The sequence below is a fragment of the Oncorhynchus kisutch genome, linkage group LG2 (assembly GCF_002021735.2).
Source record: "Oncorhynchus kisutch isolate 150728-3 linkage group LG2, Okis_V2, whole genome shotgun sequence".
Lineage (NCBI taxonomy): Eukaryota > Metazoa > Chordata > Actinopteri > Salmoniformes > Salmonidae > Oncorhynchus > Oncorhynchus kisutch.
Window position 1 is genome coordinate 61,070,751 of NC_034175.2, and position 10,235 is coordinate 61,080,985.

A 10,235-nucleotide genomic window follows, 5' to 3' on the forward strand; every position below is an offset into this window, starting at 1 on the left:
ACTCCACCAGCCACATATGGACTTGAACACTCCACCAGTCCCATATGGACTTGAACACTCCACCAGTCACATATGGACTTGAACACTCCACCAGCCACATATGGACTTGAACACTCCACCAGCCACATATGGACTTGAACACTCCACCAGCCACATATGGACTTGAACACTCCACCAGTCACATATGGACTTGAACACTCCACCAGCCAATATGGACTTGAACACTCCACCAGCCACATATGGACTTGAACACTCCACCAGCTAAAATGGACTTGAACACTCCACCAGCCACATATGGACTTGAACACTCCACCAGCCACATATGGACTTGAACACTCCACCAGCCACATATGGACTTGAACACTCCACCAGCAAAATGGACTTGAACACTCCACCAGTCACATATGGACTTGAACACTCCACCAGCCACATATGGACTTGAACACTCCACCATCCACATATGGACTTGAACACTCCACCAGCCACATATGGACTTGAACACTCCACCAGTCACATATGGACTTGAACACTCCACCAGCCACATATGGACTTGAACACTCCACCAGTCACATATGGACTTGAACACTCCACCAGCCACATATGGACTTGAACACTCCACCAGCCACATATGGACTTGAACACTCCACCAGCCACATATGGACTTGAACACTCCACCAGCCACATATGGACTTGAACACTCCACCAGTCACATATGGACTTGAACACTCCACCAGCCACATATGGACTTGAACACTCCACCAGCAATGGACTTGAACACTCCACCAGTCACATATGGACTTGAACACTCCACCAGCCACATATGGACTTGAACACTCCACCAGCCACATATGGACTTGAACACTCCACCAGTCACATATGGACTTGAACACTCCACCAGCCACATATGGACTTGAACACTCCACCAGTCACATATGGACTTGAACACTCCACCAGCCACATATGGACTTGAACACTCCACCAGCCACATATGGACTTGAACACTCCACCAGCCAAAAATGGACTTGAACACTCCACCAGCCACATATGGACTTGAACACTCCACCAGTCACATATGGACTTGAACACTCCACCAGCCACATATGGACTTGAACACTCCACCAGTCACATATGGACTTGAACACTCCACCAGTCACATATGGACTTGAACACTCCACCAGCCACATATGGACTTGAACACTCCACCAGTCACATATGGACTTGAACACTCCACCAGTCACATATGGACTTGAACACTCCACCAGTCACATATGGACTTGAACACTCCACCAGTCACATATGGACTTGAACACTCCACCAGTCACATATGGACTTGAACACTCCACCAGTCACATATGGACTTGAACACTCCACCAGTCACATATGGACTTGAACACTCCACCAGACACATATGGACTTGAACACTCCACCAGCCACATATGGACTTGAACACTCCACCATCACATATGGACTTGAACACTCCACCAGTCACATATGGACTTGAACATTCCACCAGCCACATATGGACTTGAACACTCCACCAGTCACATATGGACTTGAACACTCCACCAGTCACATATGGACTTGAACACTCCACCAGCCACATATGGACTTGAACACTCCACCAGCCACATATGGACTTGAACACTCCACCAGCCACATATGGACTTGAACACTCCACCAGTCACATATGGACTTGAACACTCCACCAGCCACATATGGACTTGAACACTCCACCAGCCACATATGGACTTGAACACTCCACCAGCCAAATATGGACTTGAACACTCCACCAGCCACATATGGACTTGAACACTCCACCAGCCACATATGGACTTGAACACTCCACCAGCCACATATGGACTTGAACACTCCACCAGCACATATGGACTTGAACACTCCACCAGTCACATATGGACTTGAACACTCCACCAGCCACATATGGACTTGAACACTCCACCAGCCACATATGGACTTGAACACTCCACCAGCCACATATGGACTTGAACACTCCACCAGTCACATATGGACTTGAACACTCCACCAGCCACATATGGACTTGAACACTCCACCAGTCACATATGGACTTGAACACTCCACCAGCCACATATGGACTTGAACACTCCACCAGTCACATATGGACTTGAACACTCCACCAGCCAAATGGACTTGAATACTCCACCAGTCACATATGGACTTGAACACTCCACCAGCCAAATATAGACTTGAACACTCCACCAGCCAGATATGGACTTGAACACTCACACAGCTAAAAATTTACTTGAACACTCATCAGCCACATATGGACTTGAACACTCCACCAGTCACATATGGACTTGAACATTCCACCAGCCACATATGGACTTGAACACTCCACCAGCTAAAAATTTACTTGAACACTCCACCAGTCCATATGGACTTGAACATTCCACCAGCCACATATGGACTTGAACACTCCACCAGCCACATATGGACTTGAACACTCCACCAGCCACATATGGACTTGAAACACTCCACCAGTCACATATGGACTTGAACACTCCACCAGCCACATATGGACTTGAAACTCCACCAGTCACATATGGACTTGAACACTCCACCAGCCAAATATGGACTTGAAACACTCCACCAGCCAGATATGGACTTGAACACTCCACCAGCTAAAAATTAACTTGAACACTCCATCAGCCACATATGGACTTAACACTCACCAGTCACATATGGACTTGAACATTCTACCAGCCACATATGGACTTGAACACTCCACCAGTCACATATGGACTTGAACACTCCACCAGTCACATATGGACTTGAACACTCCACCAGCCACATATGGACTTGAACACTCCACCAATCACATATGGACTTGGACACTCCAACAGTCACATATGGACTTGAACACTCCACCAGTCACATATGGACTTGCACACTCCACCAGACACATATGGACTTGAACAATCCACCAGCCACATATGGACTTGAACTCTCCACCAATCACATATGGACATGGACACTCCACCAGTCACATATGGACTTGAACATTCCACCAGCCACATATGGACTTGAACACTCCACCAGTCACATATGGACTTGAACACTCCACCAGTCACATATGGACGTGAACACTCCACCAGCCACATATGGACTTGAACACTCCACCAGCCACATATGGACTTCAACAATCCACCAGTCCCATATGGACTTCAACACTCCACCAGCCACATATGGACTTGAACACTCCACCAGTCCCATATGGACTTCAACACTCCACCAGTCACATATGGACTTGAACATTCCACCAGCCACATATGGACTTGAACACTCCACCAGCCACATATGGACTTGAACACTCCACCAGCCACATATGGACTTGAACACTCCACCAGTCACATATGGACTTGAACACTCCACCAGCCAAATATGGACTTGAACACTCCACCAGCCAGATATGGACTTGAACACTCCACCATCTAAAAATTGCCTTGAACACTCCATCAGCCACATATGGACTTGAACACTCCACCAGCCACATATGGACTTGAACACTCCACCAGCCAGATATGGACTTGAACACTCCACCAGCTAAAAATTTACTTGAACACTCCACCAGTCACATATGGACTTGAACATTTCACCAGCCACATATGGACTTGAACACTCCACCATCCACATATGGACTTGAACACTCCACCAGCCACATATGGACTTGAACACCCCACCAGTCACATATGGACTTGAACACTCCACCAGCCACATATGGACTTGAACACTACACCAGTCACATATGGACTTGAACACTCCACCAGTCACATATGGATTTGAACACTCCACCAGATACATATGGACTTGAACACTCCACCAGTCACATATGGATTTGAAAACTCCACCAGTCACATATGGACTTGAACACTCCACCAGCCAAATATGGACTTGAACACTCCACCAGCCAGATATGGACTTGAACACTCCACCAGCTAAAAATTGACTTGAACACTCCATCAGCCACATATGGACTTGAACACTCCACCAGTCACATATGGACTTGAACATTGTACCAGCCACATATGGACTTGAACACTCCGCCAGCCACATATGGACTTGAACACTCCACCAGTCACATATGGACTTGAACACTCCACCAGTCACATATGGACTTGAACACTCCACCAGTCACATATGGACTTGAACACTCCACCAGTCACATATGGATTTGAACACTCCACCAGTCACATATGGACTTGAACACTCCACCAGCCACATATGGACTTGAAAACTCCACCAATCACATATGGACTTGGACACTCCACCAGTCACAAATGGACTTGAACATTCCACCAGTCGCATATGGACTTGAACATTCCACCAGCCACATATGGACTTGAACACTCCACCAGTCACATATGGACTTGAACACTCCACCAGTCACATATGGACTTGAACACTCCACACGCCACATATGGACTTGAACACTCCACCAGCCACATATGGACTTGAACACTCCACCAGTCACATATGGAATTGAATACTCCACCGGCCACATATGGACTTGAACACTCCACCAGTCACATATGGACTTGAACACTCCACCAGCCAAATATGGACTTGAACACTCCACCAGTCACATACGGACTTGAACACTCCACCAGCCAAATATGGACTTGAACACTCCACCAGTCACATACGGACTTGAACACTCCACCAACCAAATATGGACTTGAACACTCCACCAGCCAGATATGGACTTGAACACTCCACCAGCTAAAGATTGACTTGAACACTCCATCAGCCACATATGGACTTGAACACTCCACCAGTCACATATGGACTTGAACACTCCACCAGTCACATATGGACTTGAACACTCCACCAGCCACATATGGACTTGAACACTCCACCAGCCACATATGGACTTCAACAATCCACCAGTCCCATATGGACTTCAACACTCCACCAGCCACATATGGACTTGAACACTCCACCAGTCCCATATGGACTTCAACACTCCACCAGTCACATATGGACTTGAACATTCCACCAGCCACATATGGACTTGAACACTCCACCAGCCACATATGGACTTGAACACTCCACCAGCCACATATGGACTTGAACATTCCACCAGTCACATATGGACTTGAACACTCCACCAGCCAAATATGGACTTGAACACTCCACCATCCAGATATGGACTTGAACACTCCACCAGCTAAAAATTGACTTGAACACTCCATCAGCCACATATGGACTTGAACACTCCACCAGTCACATATTGACTTGATCATTCTACCAGCCACATATGGACTTGAACACTCCACCAGTCACATATGGACTTGCACACTCCACCAGACACATATGGACTTGAACAATCCACCAGCCACATATGGACATGAACACTCCACCAGCCAGATATGGACTTGAACACTCCACCAGCCACATATGGACTTGAACACTCCACCAGCCAGATATGGACTTGAACACTCCACCAGCTAAAAAATGACTTGAACACTCCACCAGTCACATATGGACTTGAACATTCCACCAGCCACATATGGACTTGAACACTCCACCAGCCACATATGGACTTGAACACTCCACCAGTCACATATGGACGTGAACACTCCACCAGTCACATATGGACTTGAACACTCCACCAGTCACATATGGACTTGAACACTCCACCAGTCACATATGGACTTGAACATTCCACCAGCCACATATGGACTTGAACACTCCACCAGCCACATATGGACTTGAACACTCCACCAATCACATATGGACTTGGACACTCCACCAGTCACATATGGACTTGAACATTCCACCAGTCACATATGGACTTGAACACTCCGCCAGTCACATATGGACTTGAACATTCCACCAGTCACATATGGACTTGAACACTCCAACAGTCACATATGGACTTGAACACTCCACCAGTCACATATGGACTTGCACACTCCACCAGACACATATGGACTTGAACAATCCACCAGCCACATATGGACTTGAACTCTCCACCAATCACATATGGACATGGACACTCCACCAGTCACATATGGACTTGAACATTCCACCAGCCACATATGGACTTGAACACTCCACCAGTCACATATGGACTTGAACACTCCACCAGTCACATATGGACTTGAACATCCACCAGCCACATATGGACTTCAAAACTCCACCAGCCACATATGGACTTGAACACTCCACCAGTCCCATATGGACTTCAAAACTCCACCAGTCACATATGGACTTGAACATTCCACCAGCCACATATGGACTTGAACACTCCACCAGCCAAATATGGACTTGAACACTCCACCAGTCACATACGGACTTGAACACTCCACCAGCCAAATATGGACTTGAACACTCCACCAGCCAGATATGGACTTGAACACTCCACCAGCTAAAAATTGACTTGAACACTCCATCAGCCACATATGGACTTGAACACTCCACCAGTCACATATTGACTTGATCATTCTACCAGCCACATATGGACTTGAACACTCCACCAGTCACATATGGACTTGCACACTCCACCAGACACATATGGACTTGAACAATCCACCAGTCACAAATGGACTTGAACATTCCACCAGTCGCATATGGACTTGAACATTCCACCAGCCACATATGGACTTGAACACTCCACCAGTCACATATGGACTTGAACACTCCACCAGTCACATATGGACTTGAACACTCCACACGCCACATATGGACTTGAACACTCCACCAGCCACATATGGACTTGAACACTCCACCAGTCACATATGGAATTGAACACTCCACCAGCCACATATGGACTTGAACACTCCACCAGCCACATATGGACTTGAACACTCCACCAATCACATATGGACTTGGACACTCCACCAGTCACATATGGACTTGAACATTCCACCAGTCACATATGGACTTGAACACTCCACCAGTCACATATGGACTTGAACATTCCACCAGTCACATATGGACTTGAACACTCCAACAGTCACATATGGACTTGAACACTCCACCAGTCACATATGGACTTGCACACTCCACCAGACACATATGGACTTGAACAATCCACCAGCCACATATGGACTTGAACTCTCCACCAATCACATATGGACATGGACACTCCACCAGTCACATATGGACTTGAACATTCCACCAGCCACATATGGACTTGAACACTCCACCATTCACATATGGACTTGAACACTCCACCAGTCACATATGGACTTGAACACTCCACCAGCCACATATGGACTTGAACACTCCACCAGCCACATATGGACTTCAACAATCCACCAGTCCCATATGGACTTCAACACTCCACCAGCCACATATGGACTTGAACACTCCACCAGTCCCATATTGACTTCAACACTCCACTAGTCCCATATGGACTTCAACACTCCACCAGTCACATATGGACTTGAACACTCCACCAGCCACATATGGACTTGAACACTCCACCAGCCACATATGGACTTGAACACTCCACCAGTCACATATGGACTTGAACACTCCACCAGCCAAATATGGACTTGAACACTCCACCAGCCAGATATGGACTTGAACACTCCACCAGCTAAAAATTGTCTTGAACACTCCATCAGCCACATATGGACTTGAACACTCCACCAGCCACATGTGGACTTGAACACTCCACCAGCCAGATATGGACTTGAACACTCCACCAGCTAAAAATTGACTTGAACACTCCACCAGTCACATATGGACTTGAACACTCCACCAGTCACATATGGACTTGAACACTCCACCAGTCACATATGGACTTGAACACTCCACCAGTCACATATGGACTTGAACACTCCACCAGTCACATATGGATTTGAACACTCCACCAGATACATATGGACTTGAACACTCCACCAGCCACATATGGACTTGAAAACTCCACCAGTCACATATGGACTTGAACACTCCACCAGCCAAATATGGACTTGAACACTCCACCAGCCAGATATGGACTTGAACACTCCACCAGCTAAAAATTGACTTTAACACTCCATCAGCCACATATGGACTTGAACACTCCACCAGTCACATATGGACTTGAACATTCTACCAGCCACATATGGACTTGAACACTCCACCAGCCACATATGGACTTGAACACTCCACCAGTCACATATGGACTTGAACACTCCACCAGTCACATATGGACTTGAACACTCCACCAGTCACATATGGACTTGAACACTCCACCATTCACATATGGATTTGAACACTCCACCGGCCACATATGGACTTGAACACTCCACCAATCACATATGGACTTGGACACTCCACCAGTCACAAATGGACTTGAACATTCCACCAGTCGCATATGGACTTGAACACTCCACCAGTCACATATGGACTTGAACACTCCACCAGTCACATATGGACTTGAACACTCCACACGCCACATATGGACTTGAACACTCCACCAGCCACATATGGACTTGAACACTCCACCAGTCACATATGGACTTGAACACTCCACCAGTCACATATGGACTTGAACACTCCACCAGTCACATATGGACTTGAACACTCCACCAGTCACATATGGATTTGAACACTCCACCGGCCACATATGGACTTGAACACTCCACCAGCCACATATGGACTTGAAAACTCCACCAATCACATATGGACTTGGACACTCCACCAGTCAAAAATGGACTTGAACATTCCACCAGTCGCATATGGACTTGAACATTCCACCAGCCACATATGGACTTGAACACTCCACCAGTCACATATGGACTTGAACACTCCACCAGTCACATATGGACTTGAACACTCCACACGCCACATATGGACTTGAACACTCCACCAGCCACATATGGACGTGAACACTCCACCAGTCACATATGGAATTGAACACTCCACCAGCCACATATGGACTTGAACACTCCACCAGCCACATACGGACTTGAACAGTCCACCACCCACATATGGACTTGAACACTCCGCCAGTCCCATATGGACTTCAACACTCCACCAGTCACATATTGACTTGAACATTCCACCAGCCACATATGGACTTGAACACTCCGCCAGCCACATATGGACTTGAACACTCCACCAGCCACATATGGACTTGAACACTCCACCAGTCACATATGGACTTGAACACTCCACCAGCCAAATATGGACTTGAACACTCCACCAGTCACATACGGACTTGAACACTCCACCAGCCAAATATGGACTTGAACACTCCACCAGTCACATACGGACTTGAACACTCCACCAGCCAAATATGGACTTGAACACTTCACCAGCCAGATATGGACTTGAACACTCCACCAGCCACATATGGACTTCAACAATCCACCAGTCCCATATGGACTTCAACACTCCACCAGCCACATATGGACTTGAACACTCCACCAGTCCCATATGGACTTCAACACTCCACCAGTCACATATGGACTTGAACATTCCACCAGCCACATATGGACTTGAACACTCCACCAGCCACATATGGACTTGAACACTCCACCAGCCACATATGGACTTGAACACTCCACCAGCTAAAAATTGACTTGAACACTCCATCAGCCACATATGGACTTGAACACTCCACCAGCCACATATGGACTTGAACACTCCACCAGCCAGATATGGACTTGAACACTCCACCAGCTAAAAATTGCCTTGAACACTCCACCAGTCACATATGGACTTGAACATTCCACCAGCCACATATGGACTTGAACACTCCATCAGCCACATATGGACTTGAACACTCCACCAGCCAAATATGGACTTGAACACTTCACCGGCCACATATGGACTTGAACACTCCACCAGTCACATATGGACTTGAACACTCCACCAGCCACATATGGACTTGAACACTCCACCAGTCACATATGGACATGAACACTCCACCAGCCAAATATGGACTTGAACACTCCACCAGCCAGATATGGACTTGAACACTCCACCAGCTAAAAATGGACTTGAACACTCCACCAGCCACATATGGACTTGAACATTCTACCAGCCACATATGGACTTGAACACTCCACCAGTCACATATGGACTTGAACACTCCACCAGTCACATATGGACTTGAACACTCCACCAGTCACATATGGACTTGAACACTCCACCAGTCACATATGGACTTGAACACTCCACCAGTCACATATGGATTTGAACACTCCACCAGATACATATGGACTTGAACACTCCACCAGCCACATATGGACTTGAAAACT